At 36.7% G+C, this 26,071-nt stretch overlaps 1 pseudogene across 1 annotated transcript in view; it reads right to left on the bottom strand.

Moving 5' to 3' along the window:
* Nucleotides 1-15,985: 15,985 nt before the first annotated feature.
* The window catches only part of LOC308510140 (heterogeneous nuclear ribonucleoprotein A1-like), a 70,206-nt pseudogene continuing 60,120 nt past the window's right edge, over nt 15,986-26,071 (bottom strand). Inside the window, exon 2 of the transcript in view lies at nt 15,986-16,913. The product of the transcript in view is annotated as a heterogeneous nuclear ribonucleoprotein A1-like (transcript). The remainder of the gene's footprint in view (nt 16,914-26,071) is intronic.

The following is a 26,071-nucleotide window of genomic DNA, read 5'->3' as shown; positions in this document are numbered from 1 at the left end:
ACTAGCATATTTTATTTTCATATTTAATATTTAAATCTCTAATCCATCTAGAAGTTACTTTGTATAAGATGTAAGGTAGAGTTTTAATTCTATATTTTTTAACTTTATGTTTTACAGTTTTAACTTTATATTTTTTAACTTTATATATTTTTCTGCTCGGTTATTCCAATACCATTTATTGAGTGATCATTTTATCTATCAACTAGAAATTGCACCTTATTGGTATACTAATTTCTTAAATTTACTCAAATCTGTTTCTGGAATTCACTGAGCCAATTCTAACACCAATATCACACCCTTCCAATTATTGTCATGATAATAATATATTGTTTAAAAGAAAGGAAACCCCTGTATGCCATTTAAAAATAGTTTTTCTAAATATTCTGTGTTCTTTTATGAATTAAAAAAAAAAATCCCTGAGAAATTTAATTGGATTTTGTTAAATTTTCAGAATAATTTGGAGATGCTGGATATTTTTTACAGTAGTGGGTCTTGTCATCAATAATATAGTACCTCTAATTATTAATTCAAATCTACTTTACGTCTGTCAATATAATTTTATAGCAAATATACAAATCACCAGAGCTAACAATGCTACTGTGAATCAGCTTAACTTACCTCAGAACATCATAGCGACCAATTAGAAAAGGTAGCTATGATTAGTTATATAATTATTATCTGAGATAATCAGTCTTTTATAAGTTATTCTGGAGATAAAATTTGAGTCAAGTATAGAATTTAGAATACTTTGAAGAATAAATGAAAATGACATATCTCCACCTTTCCCCTCTAATAGCAAATCTATCAGGTATTTAACTGGGTTCAGATGAATTTTCAGAAGCTGATTGTCAATTCCTTCATGAACAACCTGAGAGCAGAGCTTTGGGCATAAATAATCTCTGTTGATGAATCAGGGAAGACCCCTGTGCCAGGATTTCATTCTCCTATGAAAGCTGAAGGTCCTGATCATGAGTTCCTTTGTGATCACCCAGGGACGAACACAGTAGTTAGATTAGATCTATGTCTAAATATACAGAGGCCCTTCCCTTCACATCATTTCACAGACACTGCCTCGGCCCTCCAACGGTACTCACTGTATGCTAGGCACTTTGTAATCATAATCTCGTTTAATTCCCACAAAGACTGGTAGAGATGAGGAACTTAGAGATCCCATCTTAGAGATGAGGAACTCTCCCAATTCACACAGCTAATCAGTAGCAGAACTAGGATTCAAACTCATATTTACATGGCAGCCAAGCCTATGGTCCCAACCACTACCCTACATCACTTTTACAATCCAGCATTAGTGTCAGCAGTGTTCACCCTAGACACAAAAGACGTGAAAGTGAGAACATTGGCTTTATCTACTCAGTTTGAATATACGAACTTTTGCATTTTAAAGTAATAAGAAGCATTTGGCTTATTTTTAACACTTGGGGTTTCTGGAGTTTGGGCTAGAGTAACGCTTCTCAAACTTGAAGGTACATGTACTCGAGGATATTATTAAAATGTAGATTCTATTTCAGTAAGTCTGGGGTGGGGCTGAGAATATTTCCTTTTTTTTTTAAAGTTTATTGGGGTGACAATTGTTAGTAAAGTTACATAGATTTCAGGTGTACAATTTTGTATTACATCATCTATAAATTCCATTGTGTGTTCACCACCCAGAGTCAGTTCTCCTTCCTTCACCATATATTTGATCGCCCTTACCCTCATCTCCCCCCTTACCCCCCTTACCCTCTGGTGACCACTAAACTATTGTCTGTGTCTATGAGTTTTTGTTTTTCATTTGTTTGTCTTGTTCTTTTGTTGTTTTTGGTTCATACACCACATATCAGTGAAATCATGTGATTCTCCGCTTTTTCTATCTGACTTATTTTGCTTAGCTTTATAATCTCAAGATCCATCCATGTTGTCACAAATGGTACTAGTTCATCTTTTCTTATCGTCAAATAGTATTCCATTGTGGATATATACCACAACTTCTTTATCCATTCATCTACCAAAGGACATTTTGGTTGTTTCCATGTCTTGGTCACCATAAATAAAGCTGCATTGTAGCACACGTGTCTTTATGGATAAATGTTTTCAGATTTTTTTGATAAATACCCAGGAGAGGAATTGCTGAGTCATATGGTAATTCTATTTGTAATTTTTTGAGGAACCTCCACACTGCCTTCCATAGTGGCTGCACCAGTCTGCATTCCCACCAATAGTGTATGAGGGTTCCTTTTTCTCCACAGCCTCTCCAACACTTGTTACTATTTGTCTTGATGATGATAGCCATTCTGACTGGGATGAGGTGATATCTCATTGTGGTTTTTATTTGCATTTCTCTGATGATTAGTGATGTTGAGCATTTTTTCATATGTCTATTTGCCATTTGTATGTCCTCTTTGGAGAAATGTCTCTTTGGGTCAGGTCCTCTGCCCATTTTTCAATTGGGTTGTTTGTGTTTTTGTTGTTGAGTTGCATGAGTTCCTTGTATATTTTGGATATTAGCCCCTTATTGGAGGCACTATTTGCAAAAATCTTCTCCCATTCAGTTGGTTGCCTCTTTATTTTGCTGATGGTTTCTTTTGCTGTGCAGAAGCTTTTAAGTTTCATATAGTCCCATTCATTTATTTCAGCTTTTACTTCCCTTGCTTTTGGAGTCAAATTCATAAAATGCTCTTTGAACTCAAGGTCCATAAGTTTAGTACCTATATTTTCTTCTATGCAGTTTATTGTTTCAGGTTTTATGCTTAAGTCTTTGATCCATTTTGAATTAATTTTCATACATGGTGATGGATAGCAGTCCAGTTTCATTCTTTTGCACTTGGCTTTCCAATTCTGCCAGCACCATTTATTGAAGAGGCTGTCTTTTATCCATTGTATGTTTTTTGCTTCTTTGTAAAAAATTATCTGTCCATATTTATGTAGGTTTATTTCTGGGTTCTCAATTCTATTCCATTGGTCTACTGTGTCTGTGTTTCTGCCAATACCATGCTGTTTTGATTATTGTAGCCCTGTAGTACAAACTAAAGTCAGGGACAGCAATACCTCCAGTATTGTTCTTTTTTCTTAAGATTGTTTTGGCTATTTGGAGTCTTTTGTGGTTCCAAACAAGTCTGATGATTTTTTGTTCTATTTCTTTAAAAAATGCCATTGGGATTTTGATGGGGATTGCATTCAATCTGTAAACTGCTTCGGGTAATACGGCCATTTTAACTATGTTGATTCTTCCAATCCATGAGCACAGAGAGTATTTCTAATAACTTCCCAGATGGTGCTGGTGTGGTGATTTGACAAACCTCACTTTGGATAACGGGGCAAAAGATCATCACCCACTAATATTCTCTACATTCGTGGCACAGATTTCAGGCAGAAAAAACCAAATGGGTGTATAGAAAAGTTCTAAAGGTCTTTATTATATATTTGCCCAGAGGATCTTGGCCAAAATTAGCTCACAGTTGAAGGGAGGGGGGGAGAACAAATATTTACCGAGTGATCAGGGCTAAATCCTGTGCTGCATACTTGTGTCATCCCTTGAATCCTCACCAGATCCTTGTCAGGAGGAGGTCTGCCCATCCCGCTTCCCCGCACATGACAGAAGCAGTGCAGTGTGGAGGCCGGAGGAAGGCAAGTGTAGGCAGGGGAGGGCACACAGCTCACCAGCACCACCATGTTCTTGTACTTTCACACCCTCACGACTACATGAAATAAGTAATTTTACCTCTAGTTTTGCTCAATGAGGAAACTGAAGCTCAGAGATGTTAATTAACTTGTCTGAGATTGTTGAACTGTGGGGGCCAGAGTAGGGTTGAAATCTAGAACTGCCGGGCTCCCTGGTTACTATTTTCTTCCACACCCTAATGTATTATCAGACCCCTCCCCACTCTGTGGAGATGTGGATATGATATATTTTATTAGAATCAGGGCCCATGAGTCATGATTTGTTGCACACCTATTCTTATTCATAAACACAGGTATAAAACAGATCAACACAAGTGCAGTCAGCTTTGTTTACTCATTTTGCAGGAATCTGAGCTTGATTGAAGCCTGTCGTCACCCAGGGGTTAGAAAAAGGGGGCTGCTGCTGCCTCAGTAAAGCTGCGGTTCATTGTCCAAGTTGAGTTGCATCCAGTAATGGATTCCATAAGCACTGCAGTGCTTTCCTCCTCACATTGTCCCCCTTGGGCCTCATCTCCTTTATCCTGGGGGTGTTTGTGGCTTCACTTTGATTGTTGAGCTCTAGGGAGGAGAGGGCTCTTCTCAGCACCTCATTTGACAGATCCAAAAGGAAACCAACAAAAGAATAAAAAATTGAGGTGGCATTGTCACCCCATTCTCTTCTTTGGAGACATGACTTCAATGAATCCTTTTCCACTTCCTGGACCTTTGGCCCTCTCACAGACACTCGGGGATTTTTCTGGACGCGCAGCAATGAGATCAAGATGACTTCCTCTGGCAACCCTGCTCGGAGTGCTTTCACGGGTCATGAGTTAGGTAAGCTGGGGAGAGCACATCAGACGTAAAAATGTTAGTCTAGAATTAGCTAGAAACTTAAAAGTTGTAAATATTGTGCATGTACATATGTATGTTATATTATAGGATGTCTCTGATAGCTAATCCGCATCTTACATCAATGGATTTGTTTCGAAGTAGGCTAGAGAAAAACAAGGTAGGGAAACAAAGTTGAAAGTGGTTGTCACAGATGGCTACTGAGGTGTGACCGTGTTTTCTGTGCAGAATCAAAGGATGAATGAGATTGGAGAAGAGGGAGGCAGAGAAAAAAGAGGGAAAGAAACTCTTGTTCTAGAAGTGGGGAACAGAAGCAATAGCCTACTAGCCCCTCAGTAAGAGGAAGAGAAATCTTGATTAATTACTGGGCAATAATGTAGAAAGACTGAGCTGGAGATGAGTGTATGAGGGGATCTGAAAATGAAGAAGAGAAAATTACTTCTCTGGAAAAGCAAGTAGAATGCCAAGAGATGTGTGCCAAGGAGAAAAAAGTTTTGCTGTGAACAGTCTTAAGGTTTTGCTAACATTGTGAACATAAGCAAACAGAGTGAGATACATTTCTGCCCGCTGCAGGTAACTTCCTTTCAAGATCTACTCCCATATGGTTTTCATTATGTTTGGCTTTGAATTTTGTAAATCATCTTGTAAAACATTCCTATTAAACCATGGCTAGGATATGGAAGTGAGGGAAAATGCTCCCTAGAGGGATTGCAGGGACACGGGGAGAGAGTAATGTAAGGAAACAGTAAGGAGTCCTTTTTCAGTGGATTATAGGATTCTTGGTGTGGAATAGAACAGGAACTGATTGGAAATTAGATTGGAATAGGCTTGCAGAGGTCTTAAACTTTAGGATGAGGAGTGGAGTTTGGAATTTGCTCAGCACAGATTTTTGTCCTGAGAGCTTGCTTTTTTTTTTTTTTTTTTTTTTTTAAGTGTGTGTATGACATATTCAAGGGAGGGTGGAAATGTCTCGTGTTCTGGAAAGAGGTGAGGTCAAGATTAATGATACCAATTTCAGTGTCTTTTCCGTAGAAGTAATATTCGTAACTTTGGGAGGGATGATGTGGTCCAGAGAGAAAATGTAGGGAAAGAACAGATCGCTTAGAAGAGAACTTTAGGAATGCTCACGCTTTTAGATCATCAGGATAAGTAAAACAAAGGTTATTTATTGATGAAGACAGAGAAGTGGGAAAAGCATCTGGTTGCACATTGCCATAGAAGCTGAATAACAGTGTTTTAAGAAGCCAGGCTGTATTTAACCATACTGAAAACTGGGGGGAAATGAGGAATTAAACAGAGAAGAATTTGTGGGGTGTAACAATTTGTAGGTCAAAAAAGCCTGGTGACTACAAGGATCATAGAGAGACTCAGGTGTCTATAATTATAAACCCATTTCTTGTCCTAGTTCTGTAATGACTGCGAGGGGCTCAGTGTGTCATTAATCTAACTGACAGAAAAGACTCCTCTTGGTCTACACATGGAGAATTAAAAAAAAACATATTTATGATTTAGATCTTTTAGAGGAAAGGGCAGCTAACGTCAACGAGAGGCAGTAAGGTTAAAAAGACATAGGTCTAGAAGAAAACATTCGAGAGGCAGTGGATTTGTTCTTTTGCTGCCCCAATTCTGCTTTATTTTACTTGTAGTGTTGGGGTTAAAAAAAATTTTTTTTTAAATATGAAAGGGTGTAGAATAGGAGGAGAATAAGGAGCTGGAATATTCTGAATTTGATATTTTTGCTTCTTGTGATGATAGCCAGGCCTAAATGTGAGCCTAGGGCTTAATTTCCTTGACTTCTCTGCCCTAAAAATTAAGGACTACATATTTGGAAGTGCCTAACAGTGGAAGAATGAGAAGAGAAAACCCTTTTAGAACTTTCCCATTCAATGTGGTCTCTTGGTTTGTGTTCAATCCCCAAACCTGTCTAGTTTCTCCCTGCCGTTTCTACCAGCCGCGGACTACCAACAGGGTCACCCTCATTCCCTTTCCTTCAAGGAACATATCTGTTCCTTGCAGATTTGCTGACTTACAGTTGACAAATTCTAGATGATGCTTTAGGTTGGGCCTGGTACTTTCTGCATATAGAGTGAACCTTTAATGTACGAGTCTTTTGAAAGACTTTGAATAGTCTTTGAAAAGCAAGGGGCCTATGATAAAAGACAGTTCTGAGGAATGTATTTCATTGTGTTAATATTTTAAAATACATTTTAGTTTGGAACACATTCAGGACCTGTACCAACATTACGTTTTTGTTGATTGAAATTTGCATTTGTTGTATATGTCTGTCTTCATTCACCCATTCCTTTTCCAGGAGGTGGTCTTCCATATTTCCATAAACATCTCATAAAGAGATACTATTTCCCCAGTCCCTTTGAAGTTTGGTTTGGCTATATGACTCACTTTGGCCAATTAAATATGGGCAGTCGTAGTATAAGTCACTTCCAAACGGAAGGTTTAAGGCCTAGGATATAATGCTTCCCACTTCTCTTCCCCCCATCATAGCTTTCGGAAATTCCCCAGATGGTGGCTGCTCTATCAATCTGATCTTGGAGTGAAGACCATGGGGACAGAGATCCCAGCCAACCATGGGAGAGATCCCAAGTCTCATGGACATGTAGCTTGAGAGAGAAAAATACACTGAGATTTTTTCCCCTGTAGTATAGTTTCCAACAACTTAAAATATTTTTGTGGCTTTAAAAGTGTTCTTGATCCTTGTGCCTGAGTCATACTCTTGGTAACCTGCCCAGCCTCCAGACCTGCTACCTGCTGACCTAACAGCTGCCTGCCTGCCTTTTTTAGCATGTCATTATGCATAATTTGTTGCATGGCGTCTAACTCCTTATGTCATCCCTGTTGTTTTGTATTGTACTTAGCTGACTCATCTATCATCATCTGTTACTATTACTATTGTCTCCAGAGGTCCTCTTCTCTTTGGACTCCCCAAACTCTACAGCTGGACCTGTCCTCTAAGTATCTGGCCCACTCCAGTGTTCTGCCTTTGCCAGTTTCTATGGAATCAGTAATGCCCAACAATGTCGCATGATGTGGTGAATCCAGATGACTCTAAACTAATTGATGGTAGGATGATGTTAGAATCAGCACTGTAATACCCTCTTGCTTCAGGACAGGTGTTCTATAAACATTAAATAAATAAATGCATACTTGTAGTAAATTGCATTAAAATTTATTCAAGTTTATTCAAATTTGAGAAAGAGTACCACCTGTTAAGTAGATGGCTTCCATTTTGTTTCAAATTAAACCGCAAATTAGAGTGTCTTTTAGTAAATTTCATCAAAATCTATTGTTTGACAAAATCAACAAAATCAATTGTTTGACAATGAGCAAAACATGTCATTAATGTTTGATTGGACATTAAGAGGTAAAACCGTTATTTCTGCATACTCTTGCAAGATATTCTTAAAATCGTTAGTAATTCAATATGGATAACTAACACGTACCTGGGGTACATAATATCCCATCTCGTTGGCCCACCTCTGAGTTTAGCTGCTTTCTTCCTCAGACTACTCTCCATCAGGGAGCACATTAGCTAGGCTACAGAACAGCAAGTGCAGGCCTTCACCACCTCTGTGGGAATCCTCAGCCAAGAGATGAATGGAGCCGAAGAATGCCTGAGTTTCCCATCTTTGAGGTATTCTGAACAATTTTCAGGAGTCCTGGCAAATCAAGTCCCTATTTTCCACTTGGGAAATGTTTCCAATGTTTCCAAGAACATTAAAGCCACAAAAACATTTTCCACAGCTGTAAATTTGACACTGAACCTCTGTATTGGTCTTCCTTCCCATCTCTCCCTTCCCTGTTCCCTCACTCTTGCATCCTGGGCTTACCTCCCAAATAAATCTTTTTCACCCAAGTCTTTGTCCTAGGCTGTGCTTACGGGGGATCCCAAACTAAGACAGTAATACTCTCTGTATTATAATCCAGTTAACTACATATATTCAACTACAATAATCCAGTCAACTACAGATATCAGCCTGCCCTGTACACTTTTGATTTGTTCTCATTTCAAAGTGAATGTTTTACGTGTTTTTAAATCTTCAACCAATTATTGTGTACCTACTATGTGTTCAACACTGCGCAAAGTCTTGTGAGAGAGCACACTGTAAAAAAGCATGAGGTTTGCTCTCAGAAGATCTGGTGTCAATCTTGGCTTTGCCATACACTATCTAGTTAGTACTTGGCAAATTATTTAAATTCTCCAACCTTGCCTATAGAATAGGGAAAATAATAATGCTTTTCTAAGGAAATGGGCAAATATTACCAATGTTTTAATTAACCATAATAGTATAACACATGTAGTCCACACTGCAAAATATATTGCATAATTATAGAATATCGTCTTGGTGTTGATGTTTCCCTGTTGTGAAGGCTGGAAACACATTGAAGCCATGGAGCATATTTTATATTTTTCTAATCCTTAAAAATACTCGATAGTGCTGGGTATATGTTACTCAGTGAATAAATTATTGGTTGACATAAAACTATAGGATTGTTGTCTAGACAAGTGACACAATTAGGGTGCTCATTTTCATTTTGAGTTACTTGTAGATGTATTTTCTAGGTATCTGATTTGTACATTACAGAAAATGGTATATTGTTAGTTTAGTAGTTGTAAATGGTGATCTGTATAAGAGTGTGTATGTGTGTGTGAGAGAGATAGGAGGAGGAAGGGAGGGGAGGGGAGGGGAGGGGAAGGGAGGAGAAGGAAGAGGAGGCAAGAGAAAAGGAATCAGTTCATGAATGGCTATTTACTTCTCTCCTCAAAAAACTGTATGTTTGGTGATTCAGGGAAGATTTTATTGAAGTAGATGAACCGTCACATGCAGAATAAATCTACTGTTACTGTTAATCCATTTTAAAAACCCATGTAAAACAACTGAGTCAAGGCACAACCTTGAAATTTGTGCAAATTGGTTCAGATGGCTATTCTAAGAAACAAAACAAGCAAAGGCCAGTGGGATAGAGGATGAGTATAAGCATTTGTGTTCTTACAGTAGTTTGACGTCAGTTGATTTTTCAAAGTATTCTCTAAGTAACATGAAATTGCCAAAGGATCCTTATGCAGTGCTATCTGGAGCTACGCAAAAACTAGAAATGTGGTTCTTAGGTTATGGAAAACAAACTGCAGTTAATACTACCCATTTTTTGAAGACAATGTCTTAAACCATGTCCTCCTGCCTGGTAGATTTATCTTGGTGACCTCCCCTCTCCCATCAGCGGGAACAGGTTATTGACCTGGTTGAAGACTTTGGACTAGAGTTAGAGCCAGGCTTTAGAGGTAGTGGAGATGGTTCTTCTCTGTGGGCCTGGACCAGATGGTACAGCTTCGTTTTTGGTTGCAGCACTTTGCAAGTCTAGTCCTTGATAAAAATAAAATTAGAAGAACAGACTAATTAAAACAGAGGTAATCTAACCCTAGTATAAAGCTTCCCAAATTACCACTAGTGGTACATCAGATAATTTTAAGTGATTCATGAATGAACAGTTTTTAATTTTAAAAGCTATACATCTATTTCAGTGTTTATTAGGTACTTCCTATATATGACTAGTAATTCCAGTTATGGAAAACAAATAAAAAGGAATGAGTCCACTAAAGAAATATTGTCTGCCTTTTCAAAAGATGTAATTCAGATGATATATGAGATAATTTGGGTGCTATAGGGATGAATATTTCTTAACTTTTTTAAAATTGGGAAAATAAAATCTATACACAGAAATGTGTATAAAACAAGACAGAGTTTAATGACTTACCAGACACCAAACATCCATGTAACTACTACTCAAGACAAGTAAAAGAATATTGCCATCACCATGGAAACTTTGTGTTTCTCATCCAATCAGTGCCCTCTGCTTCTCCCTAAGAACCATTGTCTTGACTGTCTTTGTGCTGAATTCCATGCTCTTCATTAGTTTACCTATATTAAAATGCACTCCTCAACACCTTCAAATTAGTTTTGACTATCATTTTAATTCTTTGTAAATGGAACTATGTACTATGTATTCTTTGTGTCTGGCTATTTTATTTTATTGTTTATGGGATTCATCAATATAGATCTGGCTGTGTAATATTATATTGCTGACTAACCATAATTTACTTATTCATTCTATTGATGTACATATATTTGTACTGCTTCCAATTTTTAACTATTAACAATAATACTGCTTTAAATATTCTTATACATGTCTCGGGATCTATATGCACACATTTCTGTTGGATATATACTAAAATAGAATTGTTGAATTACTGGATATGTATAAATTCAACTTTACTTGATGATGAAAACTGTTTTTAAAGTGTTACCGGTTTCTATCACCAGCAGAATATGATTGTTCTACATCCTCATCATACTTGTCAGTCTTTTTAAATTTAGCCATTTTGGGGTGTTTGTGTAAGGATATCTCATTATAGTTTTAATTTGCATATTCCTGATTCTTAATGAAAATAAACACATTTTTGGTGTTTATTGGACATTTGGATATGCTCTTTTATAAAGTATCTGTTTAAATCTCTTGCCCATTTTTTTCTATTCTGCCATTTTTCTTCTTCATATTGATATCTTTATATATCTGGATATTACACTTTTTTGGTAAAATACTGGTGTCTTTAATGAGGAGAGGTTCTTAATTTTAATATAATCAATTTTTCAATTGCTCGAGATAAGTGCTTTTTGTCTTCTAAGAAGTATTTCTTATCTTAAGGTCATAAAAAATATACTCCTGTATTTGTTTTCCAGCTACTTTATTGTTTAGCCTGCCATATGAAGTCTGACAATTAGGTTCAGTGAACTTGTTGCAACGATGTTGCTAACCTTTTTTGATATCAGAGGGATTATTCATTATGAATTTGTACCAACTAGACAAACAATTAACCAAGTTTACTGTTTGGAGGTGCTGACAAGGCTGCGTGAAAAAGTTAGACGACCTGAACTTTTCTCCAACAATTCATGGCTCTTGCATCACGACAATGCACCAGCTCACAGGGCACTGCCTGTGAGGGAGTTTTTAGCCAGTAAACAAATAACTGTATTGGAACACCCTCCCTACTCAGCTGATCTGGCCCCCAATGACTTCTTTCTTTACCCAAAGAGAAAGGAAATATTGAAAGGAAGACATTTTGATGACATTCAGAACATCAAGGATAATATGACAGCAGCTCTTATGGCCATTGCAGAAAAAGAGTTCCCAAATTGCTTTGAAGGGTGGAGCAGGCGCTGGCATCAGTGCATAGCTTCCCAAGGGGAGTGCTTCAAAGGTGACCGTAGTGATATTCAGCAGTGAGGTATGTAGCACTTTCTCTAGGATGAATTCACGAACTTAACTGTCAGACCTCGTATTTAAATCTATGATACATCTGGAATTTCATTTTGAGTAATCTGTTAGATAGGACGCAAGTTTCCACTTTTTCATCACCATATATGGAAAACACTGTTCTTTCTCCAGAGCTCTGCAGTGCCATCTCTTCATAAATCATGCCCTCATTTGCATAGGTCTGTGGCTGAGATCTCTGTTCCATTTCATTGCTCTGTTTGTCTATCCCTTGTCAGTACTAGACTGTCTTAAATCTTGTTGCTTTTTAAAATAACTCATGACATCTGGTAAAGCATGTCTTCCCCTGTTTCTTTAATTCTTCAAGTTCATCTTAACTATTGGATTGGTTCTTTTTTTTCTTTTTCATATCAATTTTAGAATAAGGTCAGTGGTGTGTTAGCCAGTTGGCTCTATGTGAGAAAAAAAATCTGTCATTTGTCTTTTTCCCCCCCAATTTCCATAGAGTAAATACTCCCACAATGGCTATTCAAGCCACCACAAACAACACTCTAACTATTTTGATTTGAATCTATAGATCTGTCTGGGAAAAGTCGACACATTTACAATAGGGAGTTGTTCAGCCCATGAATATGATATATCCCACCATTTATTTAGGTCTTCTTTAATTTATCTAAATACTTTACAATTTTTTCTCTTTTTTTATTCTTTTTGATAGAGATCTTGCTCATCCCCTTTAGTTAAATTCATCACTAGAAATTTGGTGTTTTTATGATATATTTATATATTTATGTATTTACATGTGAAATATATATGCATAATTTATATATAAATAAAAGGTTTGTTTAGTTTTTTAAATGTTTGCTGCTGATGTAAAGAAATTGATTTTTTAAAAAGGTTATATTAACCTTGTACCCAATAACATTCCCCAGCCTACGTATAATTTTAAAAATTTATATGTGTTTTTTTAAGTTTATGTGTGCAATCATTTTTGTGTGTGAATGACAGTTTTATTTAATTATTTTCAATCCTTATCTCTCATATGTCATATGTCTTCTTGCCTTGAGGCATTTTATTCCAGTACAATGTTGAATACACTAGTTACTAATGGCAGTCTTGTTTTATTGCAGATTTCAGAGTTAGAGCTTTCAGCATTTAACTGTAAAATATACTGTTTTGACATAGGACTTTTTTGTTATTGTTTTCTATTTGTTTTTGTTTGTTTATTTTTGTACATGTCCTTATTGAATTATGGAATTTCACTTCTGGTCTTAGTCTCCTAAGGGTTTTATAATCATGAAGATTGCTGAATTTTGTCAAATGCCTTTTCTCCATCTATTTAGACCATATTATTTTTTTCTTTCTTATGCAAATGTAATGAATTGCACTAATCACTGTTTTAATATATACCAATCTCAAATTCTAGATAAACTAGTAAATACGTATTACTGGTTTCAGTTTGCTAAGTTTGTTTAAAATGTTTACATCTATGGTCATGAGTATGCCTGCTGGTCGTTTTTTTGTTTGTTTGTTTTTTGTTTGTTTTTTTTATGTCCTTGTCAGGTTTTCATATCAAAGACATTCCGGCCTTGTAAAAGAAGTTAAGGTGTATTTCCCCTTTTTCTAGTTTCTGGAAGAATTGGGATTTATTTCTTCCTTAACTGTTTGGTTCAATCCAATATGAAAGATAAACAATTCTATTAAAGAAAACAGGACTATTGAAGTTTTATACTTTTTGTGCTAGTTTTAGAAAGTTATATTGTTAGAAATTTCCATTACTTCAGTATTTTCAGATTGATTGGCAAAAAGTTGTTCATAATATCCTCTTGTAAACTTTTCAATATCTACAACATCTATAGTGATGCTCCTTTTTTGTTGCTAATATTGGTTTTTCACGGCCTTTTCCTTTTTTCTTCATTAATATCAATATGGGTCATTACATTTTACGAATGTCCTAAAAGAAACAATATTGGTATCGCTTGGATCTTCTCAATTGTTTATTTTCTATATCATTATTTTCTGCTAACTTACCTCTTCTTTCTTTTGGGTTTTATTTTATTGTTTTTTAACTTTTTGAGATAGATGTATACAGAGGTCATTAATTATCAGTTTATCCTTTTTTTTGAATGTGCTTTTAAAGCTTAAAGTTTTCTCTGATCATGACTAGTTGTAGCTCATGTATTTTGATACATAGTAATTTTATTATCTTTTAGTTAAAAATATTTCATAATCTTCAGTATATTCTGTTTATTAAACCATAATTTACTTAAACATATGTTTCATTATTTCTAAATCAACAGGGTTTTTCCAGTAAAATATTTGTTATTGATTTATAAATTAATGGCATTGTGACCCTAAAATATACTCTGTATGATTTTAATACTTTGAAATTTGTAGAACCTTACTTTGTCACCCACATGGCAAATTTTTGAAATGTTCCAGGTATGCTTAAAAGGATTGTGTATTATTCAGTTTTTAGATGTATTATTTTATGCACGTTAATTAGGTCAAGTTTGCTATTTGTGTTATTTCACTGTGTCCTACCTGATTTTCTGTCTGCTTGCTTTTGTTATAAAGAAAAGTATGTTAAATTCTTATGTTGTAAATGTGGGTTTCTTTATCCCTTTTTACTATCAATTGCTACTTTATTTTAAAGCTATGTTATTAGATACATACAAACAGAATTGTTACAAAATGTCCTTTTACTTTTTACCTTAAATTCTCCTTTATCTAATATTATAGTTACACAAATTTTCATTTGGTAAATCTTTTTCATCTTTTTACTTTCAATCTTCTCATGTCTCTTAAAATCTTATCTAGATCTTAGATATGTCTCTTGTAAAAGAATATAGCTTTGAATGCATTCTGATAATGTTTGTCTTTATCTTTTAATTGGAATATTTAGTCTATTTATATTTAATAACATTACCGATCTATTTAAATTTAAATCTACCATTCTATGATGAGCTTTCTATTTGTTATGCACACTTTGTTCTTTTCCTCTTCTTTTTCACCATTATTTATATTGATAATATTTTATTATTCCATTTTACTTCTATTTCCTCAAAAGTTATGCATTCTTATATACTCTCAGTAATTGTCTTAGGGATTATTGTATATATTCCTGGCTTATCAAAATCTAATATTAACAGGTTTTTTTCAGACTCTACACACACAAGGCAAATAGATCAAAGATATTAGAATAATTTAATTTCATTTACTCTCATTTTAATTAGAATGATGTAATTTCATTTATATATAAATACCATTATTTGGTGTGTATTTTATTGGTATATATATATATATATATATATATATATATATATATATATATTAGACCCAACAAAACACTATTATGAGTCTGTCTCATAACCAATAATTACTTTTATTTACTCACTTATTTAGCTGTTATAGCCACTGTTCAGAAATAGGATAATTCCAGTTTGGTTCAACCAAAATTTGGTTCAGTTCTCAAGACTGATGATGCCGCACACATAAAAAGAGGGTATGGAAAGGTTTATTCCTTACCTCATAAAGCTGTGTGAAAAGAGCAGGTCAGAACTCCCAAGCTGGTCTCAAACACTTGGGAGGATAGGAACAAGAGATCAGCTTGGGGTTTTCATGGTGGCCCGAGGGTAGATCTTAGATGAGGGTTCCTGTGCATGAGTAGGGGCTTGGATGGCTTAAATGTCCCACTGGCACTAAAGGAGGAAGCACCCAGGCTTTCTTATTAGCTTGTTCAGATGTGGAGTGGAAGGGAAAAAAGGAGAGGATATGGCTGAAAAGCATAGAGCCAGATTCCTTGCTACACCAGCTTTTCCAAAATTGCTCTTCATTACTTCCTCTATTTCTTTTCTTTTTTTAAAAACACATTTATTCAGCATGATGATCAGACTGTTACATTTAGCATTCAAAAGCCTGGGTCTAAAAAGAACTCTACATTAAAACCCTTTGCCAAAATGTTTTTACACTTTCCACAGAACAGAAACTAAAATAACCTGTTATACAATTAGTCACAAATACAGTCCTTGAGTTTTTCACCCGTACACATGAGTATTGCCTATAACATGTCTTCTTTGTAACAGCTAGGCCCTGACGCTACTGTGCTTGGCTGAGCTCACAAATTTGTTATAACCTGTAGCTTCCCTGTCACTTCTCTGGCTCTCCTCTCCTGCTAAGCTTTGTTTCCTGGAAGTAATTAAAACCCTCTGCCACTGCCATAGCTACTGCTGCTGCTGGAATCACCATAGCCACCTGGGTTTTTGGGTTTGGCAAAGTATTGGCCTCCACTATCATAGGGGCCAGAGCTTCTGCCTCCAAAGTTTCCTCCTGTCATGGATCCAAAATTTAAAGATCGGTTGTTGTAATTGCTCAAATCATTATAGCTTCTGCCACCTCCAAAACTGCTTCCATTATTACCAAATCCATTATAGCCATCCCCACTGCTACCATATCCTCCACTATCACGACTGCCTCCAAAGCCACCTTGACCACTGACGTTTCCTCCACGTCCAAAGTTGTCATTCTCACCAAAACTGCCTCCAGGAACACCACGGAAGTTTCCAGAGCCACTTCGACCTCTTGGCTGGATGAAGCGCTAGCCATCTCATGCTTAATAGGGCTTTCCTTACGTTACAGTTGTGCCATTCACAGTATAATGTTTCTGAATGACAGTCTTGTCTACAGAGTCATGGTCATCGAAGGTCTTTTCTTGCCACTGCCTCAGTCAGTCATGATGTCAATCACTTCAATGTTCCCACACTGTTCTAAAGAATCTCTTAGGCGATTCTTCAGTCTTCTTTAATACCACCAACACAAGTCTTTTCCACAGTGAATTGGGCACCAGGTTTTTGAGAATCTTCTCTTGAGCAGCCCACTGTGATTCCACGACTCTTCCAGCCACTTTACGTGGCCTTGCATTCATGGCTGCCTCCACGTCCTCCACAGTGACACAGGCGACAAACCCAAAGCCTCTGTAGCGCTTGGTGTTTGGGTCTCTCATCACCACACAGTCTGTGAGCGTTCCCATTGCTCAAAATGGATCCTCGACTCTTACTGGTTGTTTCAAAGCTCAAACCTCTGATGAAAAGCTTCTGCCACTGCTCAGGCTCTTTGGGAGACTCTGACTTAGTTAGACATGACAATCACGGGAAGGGACACCTCAGTGATGCTTACTTGGCAGCGTCCACCGACAGGAAGGCTACTTCCTACATGTCTAAGCTTCCATCTGAGATCTTTTTCAGTCTGCCTGAAAAGCATCCTTTAATATTTATTTTAGTGTGTCTGATTCTGGGAAATTTTCTTACTTTGTTAATCTGAAAAGATTTTTCTCAGCATCAATTTCAAAAGGTACAAGTTTGACAGTTGTTTAAACACTTTGAAGATAAAATTTTATTGTTAGGTGAGGTTCATTGTTTCTGCTGAGCAGTCAGCTGTAAGTCTGATTATTGTTCTTTTCAAGGTAAATCTTTCTGACTGACTTGAGATTTTTTTTTTCCATTTTTGGGTTCTAGCAGTTTTATCATTTAGTGCATCAGTGTGGATTTCTTTTTCAGTTATTCTTCTTGGGGTTTGTGGTGCTTCTTGAATTAATAGCTTGATGTCTTTCTCCAGTTTGGGGAAGTTCTCAGCTATTATTACTTCAAAATTTGCTTTAGTCTGATTCTCTCCTCTTATTCTGCTTCAGGCCTATTATTTTACTCCTCTATTTTTAGGACTCCATTTAAATGTTATTCTTTCTAACTGTATCTTCTATATCTCTTACTGTCCTTTCTGTATTTTCTATCATTTGATTTTACAGGGTTCACTGATAATTTTCTAGGTAACTAAATCTCTCTTTGGCTGTGTATGATCTACTGTTAAAGCCATCCATTGAGTTTTTTTTTTTTTTCATCCACCGAGTTTTTGTTTTAATTTATTGAGTTGATAATAGTAAAATCACATAGGTTTCTTTTTTTTAAATTAAACTTTATTGGGGTGATACATTTCTACAATACATCATCTATATATCACATTGTGTGCTCACCACGCAGCCATGTGACTTACTCTCGCCAATTGAATGTGAGCAGTAGTAATGCATACCACTTCTGAGAACTTTAAGAATCATCATGTGCTTCTGCCATCACCCTTCTCCATCTGCCACAAGCGTGGCATATCCCAGATAGAGGCTGCTTGCTTCATCCTGGAAGAGGACACAGGGAATAAAGCTGCAGTCAACCTACCGCCAATGTAGAACTATGTAACCTGAGCAAACTATAATTCTTTGTCTTTGTAATCCACAGAGATTTAGAGATTGTTACCACAAAGTAGATGCTGCCATAACCAGATCCCTAAAATATGTCCTACTGATTTTGTAGTAGAGTGATGGATAACAAGAAAACTGATATTAGAGGATGGCAACCTATTCTGCAGTGGTGAAACATTTTTTTTTCTTCCATACCTTTTTTTTTTCCAATAACAATTGACATTCAATATTTTTTTGTATTAGTTTCAGGTATACATCATAGTGATTAGACATTTATGTAATTTATGAAGTGATCCCTTTGATAAGTCTAGTACCCACATGACAGTATATATATACATAGTTACTACAATATTATTGACTATGCTAGCTTTACATCCCCATGACTCTTTTGTAACTACCAATTTGTACTTCTTAATCCCTTCACCTTTTTCATCCAGCTCCTAAACCCCTTCCCATCTGGCAGCCATCAATTTGTTCTCTATGTCTATGAGACTGTTTCTGTTTTGTTTGTTCATTTATTTTGTTCTTTAGATTCCACATATCAGTCAAATTATATGATATTTGTCTTTGTCTGACTTATTTCATTTAGCATAATACCTTCTAGATCGATCCATGTTGTCACAAATGGTAATATTTTATTATTTTTTATGTCTGAGTAATATTCCATTTTATATATGTACCAGTGATGAAACATTTAATGAAACCACAGATATAATAACATAAAAAGCAGATAACATATGGAGTAACTTTGTGACCTTGGGCAAAGATATTGGGCAACAGAATATTACTAGCATGTTCTGGTTACTATAGGCTGCATTTGAAATGTGGTTCAGAAAGAGAAATGAGCTCACAAAAGGATCGGCCAATTTGTAAGCAAAGATGAATAAGAAATGAAGTCAGAAATCTGGGGACTTAGGGGGTTGGAAGATACGACTTATTCTCATATCTAAAAGTAAAACTGAGAATGCCTCTGAGTGACAAAGCCTGATTAGAACTCAGCTTTGGGGAGTCATAGACCAAATCCAAGATGTTAAGGGTGCTTTTGTTGAATTATGGAGATAACTGGTAAATGTTTTCAGGCACACAAATGGCTTAAAAGAACCTAAGGGTATAGCTCCCGCAGAGAAGTCTGATAAGCTCAGAAAAACCTCTATGTTTAAGTCTAGAGAAAGAGAGGAATGTCTTGAAAAGAATTGTGATGTGGCTCTTAGTACAAAAAGCTAGTGAAGTTGTTGGGAGAATTATACTGCCAAAATAACCATCAGTCTATATTAAGAGACGGTGTCTGTTCTAAGAGCCTGAAGCAAGAAAATCTTAGCTCCTAAGGGAGCATATTCTCCAATGGCTATTTCAGATAGGGTCCAATGAGGATAATGGAAAAGGAAGAAATGCCTAGAGAGGGTGGAGTCAAGAGTTGTCTATAACAATGAACTGGGGAACTACACAAGAGCCTGACCAAGAGGCATTCTCCCTGCTTTCCATGGTGGAGGGTCTTCACCACATTTGCACTTTGGGATTTCGGAATTGGTTTGCTAGAGTTTTAGTTATAGTTCATGGATCTGCAAATGAAGAGCTATATTTGGACCTGATCGTAAGGGCTTGATCACAAAATCCTGGAATTAAAATATGATGCTGTGATGGGATTCATCCTTTCTGCTATTTTCCTTGGGGTTGGGGGTGGGGGTACTTTATTATGAAGAGAAATGAATATTTAGGGCCAAGAGAGCAGAATGTGGTCAATTTTATTGTTGCTCACTATTCACTCATCGTTTCCCACAGGGGACCACATATCCCTGTCCTTTGCCATGTCTCTTGTAGTGTCCCTCCCTATGACAGAGCCTCCCCACTGATAATAGGTTTGACCAATGAAACGTAGAAGTAGAAGTTTTTAGAGCTATCACATGGTTTTGCCACTGATCTTTTTCCTTTGCAATGAGACCGACATAGGGGCTGTACCTTTAGCCTGAGTCCTGGAATGAAGAAGACATGGAACAGAGCCAAAGCCGACTCACACACAGCCAATCTGCACCAAATGTGTACTTGAGCAACAAAATCAACACTTCTTTGTATAAGTTGCTTCTGCAGCAGAGTAAAGCAGACTAATATAGCATTTACATAAATGAGAATGAAAGGAAAAACAAGAGAATTTTAAACAAAAAAAATGGGATAAATGGTTGTCTTTAGTGGGGAGGCAAGAAAATAAAGGGGGGAGCACATGGGTATTTAGATGGGGGTATATGGGTGTTTATTTTATCATCCTTTTGCTTTGCAAATACGATCAATCAATCAATAACTATTAATAGATGGTAGATAGATGATAGATAGATAGAGCAAACATATTTATATGTGTATGCACATATGTATATACATACATGCATATATAAATGTATATATTCTATAAACATTATATGTATACATATTCTATTGTTTGTCCTAAACATTTCATAATTCTAAAATGGTGAAAGTATATTAAACCTATGGAATAATAAACTGAATATGTGCTTTGACTTGTGCTTCTTCCCAAAACCACACTAAAATGACAGTAGAAGGACTACAAAAACAGAAAAACAAGAAAAATGAAAAGAGGAGAAATAGCAACAAAATGTTGACGTAGCAGACCAGAAAAAGCTGAAAATTAGACTAGCAGCTTCAAAAGCCCAGACTCTAAATGATTCAAGTCAAATTACTCCAGAAAAGCTGTAGGCACAATGTCTTTCGATGATGGGTGTTCAATTCATGCTGCAAACAGGAGAGAGCCTGAAAAATCCTGTAACTCACCGTTGGAGCCCCCCAGATCCACTTTCCACCACAAGCGGCCAAGTTACTGCTCCTTCTCTACCCTGCAGAAGACTAGACGTTTAATTCTGAAGATGCGGAGCTCCAGGACATCAGGCAGAACTAATGACAAAAATATTATTCAAAAACCAGGCAGTTCATATAAGAATCCATTGTGGAAAATGTTCCTCCAGTTTTTTACTGTATTCCATGCCAGTTTTACTCTGAAAGAATAAGGAATTAATGCTACCAAGAGATTAAAGTGATCGCTCTTCTAGGGCTATTATAGCTCCTAAAATGTGAATACGTAGGGAATCCTCAATTCAGTCATTCAAAAACGTATTTCTTGAATGTCTACGTATGTGGCAAGAACTGCCCTAAGCAGAAGAGATACAAGAAAGAAATTGTTCCTTGCTCTCTCAGGAGGTGAGTGTTGGAGGGGATGAGGAGACATTAAACATAAATAATAATTATTAGAATAAGTGCTTCATTGAAGAATGGTTTTCTGGGAAGCATTTTGTAGATTAAAAACTATATATTTAGCTGCTACGGCACAGATACTAGCTAACCAGAATAGACGCCAGTGGTGAACGGTTCCAGTGCCGCCCAGCTATTAATAAATAGCATCACTGAATACAGTATATATACTATGAATCTACCTCTCACTCATAGTTTATTTCACATTTAATATTAAAAGTGGCAAAATAAAAGGAAGCTCTTCATGCAGCATACTTGTCTAAAGGCCATACCTGTGATACTGCAAACAGTTGAACTATAATGCCATTCTTGAAGGCAGGTGACTTAAACACAACTGGTTTTCCCCACTTGTAGGACAAATGAAGAACAGTGGAAATAATCATAAAACCCTGGATTATTAGATGACCAAACAGCTCTACAGTGCTCACTGTGTTTTTACATAGTATTAAAAAGAATGATTTCAGGGGATAAGGATGCGAGGGATAGTCTGTGAAATGTCGAATGCAGCTTTTGGAGGTGACAATATTAAGACTTGTAGCAAATACAGAAGTTATTTTTGTCCCTTCCTTAACTGCAGGATCTGGGGTCTTAAATTTGGATTATGGAAGTCAGAAAGGGTAGGAGTCTAAAGGGTTTAAAGAAATCACCTACGGAGTGGAGGTTAAAAAAGAGTCCTCTTGATGTGTTTGGAATTCTTCGAGAGTATCTATCTTGTACAAAGCAGCCTTTTTTCTTTCCTTACTCTGCTCTTTCTGCCTCCCTCATGCTCTTTCTCTCTCCTATCCCCCCATTTCAACCTTCAAGGTGACCTCCTCCTCGTGGTGGGTAAATGATGTATGAGAGAGACCACCCGGCTGGGCCTACCACACTGCAAGTGCCACCCTGGGTCCAGGAGGGTTCAGCAAGACCCCCCCGCCCCCCCATTTAGAACGCTTTGTATTTTGTGTTACATTGTTCTCCCGGCACTGGATAAAAAACATGACATGAACAATAGAGCCGTGTGAGATTTAAAATATCTGAATACATAATAATTTCACCCAGCTTTCAGAAAAAACTGAAAAAGTAAATAACAAAAACCACTCCTCAGAATGTGTGAACCTAAATTTTCGGTCACTTTGGAAGCATTTTCTTCTTTTTCTGGTTTTTCATTATCTAGGCCAGTTGGCAATAAAACAGCATTTAATTATACATAAACGTGAGAACTCTGGTGAGAGAATATGGGTTATGATCTTATTAGAACTAGTTTGGGGCCAGAAATTGTTCATTCTTGATACCTTCAATCTTATCTGCTTTCCCCCTATTTATTTTGTACCCTTATTTTCCCCTACAGTTTTCCTTTCTTGACTTTTTTTTTCTTTTTCTTTTTTTTTTTTTTAGATATGGTCGTCATTTTCTCATTTTCTATTCCCTTTCATTATCTTCTCTTTTAAAAGTCCTACTTTTACTAAGGTGCAAGCAGTTTCCTTGCAGGAAAACAAAAAGAAAACTATTTTGTTCAAGAAATAATTACCCAAACTTGGCAATTTTTTTTTTCAGCAATGTAAACTGTAGTCACATTAATGAAATCACCTCTTATAGTTTAAGGTATTTTCAGGAAAAGTATGGTAAAAATAAGCTCCATTTAAAACTGAAGCTTCTCCTGGAAATTCATCTTGGGCTTCATTTGAATAAAATTTATCCTGTGAATCTGTTGCTTCTTAAGGATTTTGAGAAAGTACCCTGTTCTTCCTGTCAGTGGCAGGCAGCATCTCTTTAATTTTTTCCCCAGTAATATTGCAGTACTCCAGTACTCATTTTAAAGATAGATGGATTTTTTTTCTCTCATAAAGAAGAACATTGTGGGGGAAAAAACGCTGGATGTGATTTCAAAAAATGTCAAAATATGTCAAACGCAGATACCACTCAAGGGTTTCATTAACTGAAGCTTTGGTGATAAGTGTCATCTTGTCAAAGACCCACCCATCTCTTCCAATACATTACCAAATGTACTAATTTCCTTGCCGAGCTTGATGTTTATTGTATAGCTGAAATTGAAAATGGTCGGTAATGGAGTGAGCTTCAATCCAAGACCAATTCTGAATCTAAATTACTTGCTTCTTTCAATAGCATCGACAGAGGAGAGCTTTATGCACCTTGTACCTAATCAACCCTTACTGTGACCCTAAATTCAGCAGTCTTCAGAGATTAATAATAAAATCCTCAGTTCAAACAATTATTTGCCCTGAACAAGTTGCCCATTTCTTATGCTGAGAATGAAAGAATGTGACATTATTTTTTAAAAGCTCTGCATGTTGTGGCCCACCATTTATTTTTGATCTCTGACCCCCCAGTTGCAGCCTGATTGCAAATCCCACATGCTTACTTGAATTTTTTTTAGGGGGGTAAAGGGGTGGGAGTAGCGAGGAGATTTCTTTGTTAGCATTTTAACATGCCTGTTCTCATTCCGTATTCCCTCATGGTTGTGGTTTTTCACAGAATAAATGAGATACATTCTATCAATATATATTTCTAAAGTTTTTTAAATATACAGTGCTATTCATCATGGAAAGCATGGCCTCATTCTGGCTTTGTACAAAACGACTCAGAGTCTCTAGAAAATAAACATAAATTCTCTGGGAAAAATCAACTATATCTCTACTTTCTTAAATAAAAAAATCAATTTCAGAGACTGTCTCTTGAGACTGGAACCACAAAAAATCTTTTAATGAAATGTTTTTTCTTATTCCATTCCATTTGGCAGTGTAGCTTATAGGTCTTAAATGAGATTAGCTGAGCAGTATTGAGTTCTTTTTCTCATATTTACAATAAAAAGTACTCCTTCATGTTCAATGCCAGAATTTTTTTTTGATTTGGTATTTTTAACTTCCTTATGTTCAATTATTATTCATTAGTGTGGTTACAATGATAGGCTCAGTCCCTGCTCTTTATAATATTACGGGGTTGGGCGAAAGTTCTGAAAGAAAACAGTACAGGAAGTATTTGGACACTCTAAATTGCTCCTTGGATTCATCAGCGAGAGTCAGTCCTGTGTCCGGGGGCCTGCTGGGGGAGGGAAGAGACTCAAGGTGCATTGCTGCCCTAGAAACTCTGCCTGACTTTTGACATTGTCAACATTTCTTCTGGCTTTCTGCGTTTGGGGGAAAAACCCTCCCTACGGACTGCCCTGGTTGACAGAATGAGTGTCTCTAGAAGATTCTCCTGCTTTTTGAGTGCGTTTTTTATGCCCAACAGCAATAATAGCCATCAAGTATTGATTATATGATATGTCTGCTGAGGTAGCCAGTGCATTATCGTTGCAAGAGGCTGATAGGATGAGAAACTAGATTATCTAAGAACTCTCTCAGTCACTGAGCATATCTTCCAGCAAGGGTCAATATACAAAGCTCTCTTTGGACCTTATATTACCTTATTCTGTGATTCCAATTGGTAGAAAATACAGTGAGATGGTCAGCATGTTCCAAGTCCTTTGAAAACAGCCTCATGTTTGCCATGGAATGGGCTTAATTTGTTCATCACCACAAGGGGACAGTAGTCTTATGGAGGTCTGCTATGCGAAGAAGGCTAGGGATTGCCCAGGGTGGTGCCCTGTTAGGGCACCCAGATGCTAATTAGCGGCAGTGAATTGGTTACGTAGACTTTGAAAGGCAGTCAGGGCATAATCTAATACTTTTTCTTTCATCCAAAAAAATACAATAGATGGTATATAGTAAGTCTGCTGTGTATAGTAACAGCAATAAGGGCACTGAGCTTTTATTATAAACTGAATTACATCCCCTGTGTGGGGACACTAGACAGCCTATCGTGTATTAAGAATTCAGCTGAGATCACAAGCTCGCCTCACCTAAACCTTCTGTGATGTGATGAGAATGACTTTTGGTGACCGTACATCAGAGGGGCTAGCAGGCTAAACAGTGATTGATCCATTCTCCTCTTTCAAGTCTTCTATTCAAAAATAGCTTTAAAGCAATCATCTAATAAGTGTCAGAACAGAAGATAGAAAATGTTAGTACAAGCGCTACGCATATGTCTACACTAGCTAAATTTTCTGCAAGATGTTCAATGAACAAGGTTTTTAGAGTAAAGGCTCTCATTTCATAAGAGGCAAGAAGTACCAAATGGGCTGCCATTTACACGGAAACAGTGTTGAAATTTAAAGTGATTTAAGGCAAATCCTGTGATTTGCTTGACTGTCAGAGAATTCTGCTAGGAAAATTTGAGAATGGTTTTTATTTATACACCAAATCTGATATAGAAGTTAGCTGCTTGCTTATGCACACAGAAGCAATAGTATTTTCACAATATGTATTCACAAAATTGCATTTATTAAAGTTCCTTCTAAAAGATGAATGCTGATTTAAAGGGAGCAACCATGTGAATTGCCCAGTGTGGAGGTCATTAGAGCTGTTGACAAATATTGTGATTCTTTTTTTATTGTTTCCCTGAAGTCAGGTCTGGCCATATGATTTGCTCTGGACAATGGAAAATGAGACAGAGTGACCTATGTTACATCTGGATGGAAGCTTTAAGAGCTAGTGGAGGATTTGCCATATCCTTGTTTCCCTGTCTTGATGACTGTGGAAGCATGAATCAAGATGGAACATGGCTCCATCTTGGCTCTTTCAACATGGCTCCCTGAGTCATTATTATGAGCAGACCTTCCTGCTGACCTGAACTGGATATGTAGCATGAGCAGGAAATACACCTGCATTATGTTAAGCCACTGAGATTTTAGAGTTGTTTGTTACCACACCATAACCCAGCCTATCCAGACAGATACATCTAGTGACA

The sequence above is a fragment of the Rhinolophus hipposideros genome (assembly GCF_964194185.1).
Source record: "Rhinolophus hipposideros genome assembly, chromosome: 2".
NCBI lineage: Eukaryota > Metazoa > Chordata > Mammalia > Chiroptera > Rhinolophidae > Rhinolophus > Rhinolophus hipposideros.
The sequence above is the reverse complement of the archived record's forward strand: the minus strand, read 5'-3'. Positions and strand labels throughout refer to the sequence as shown.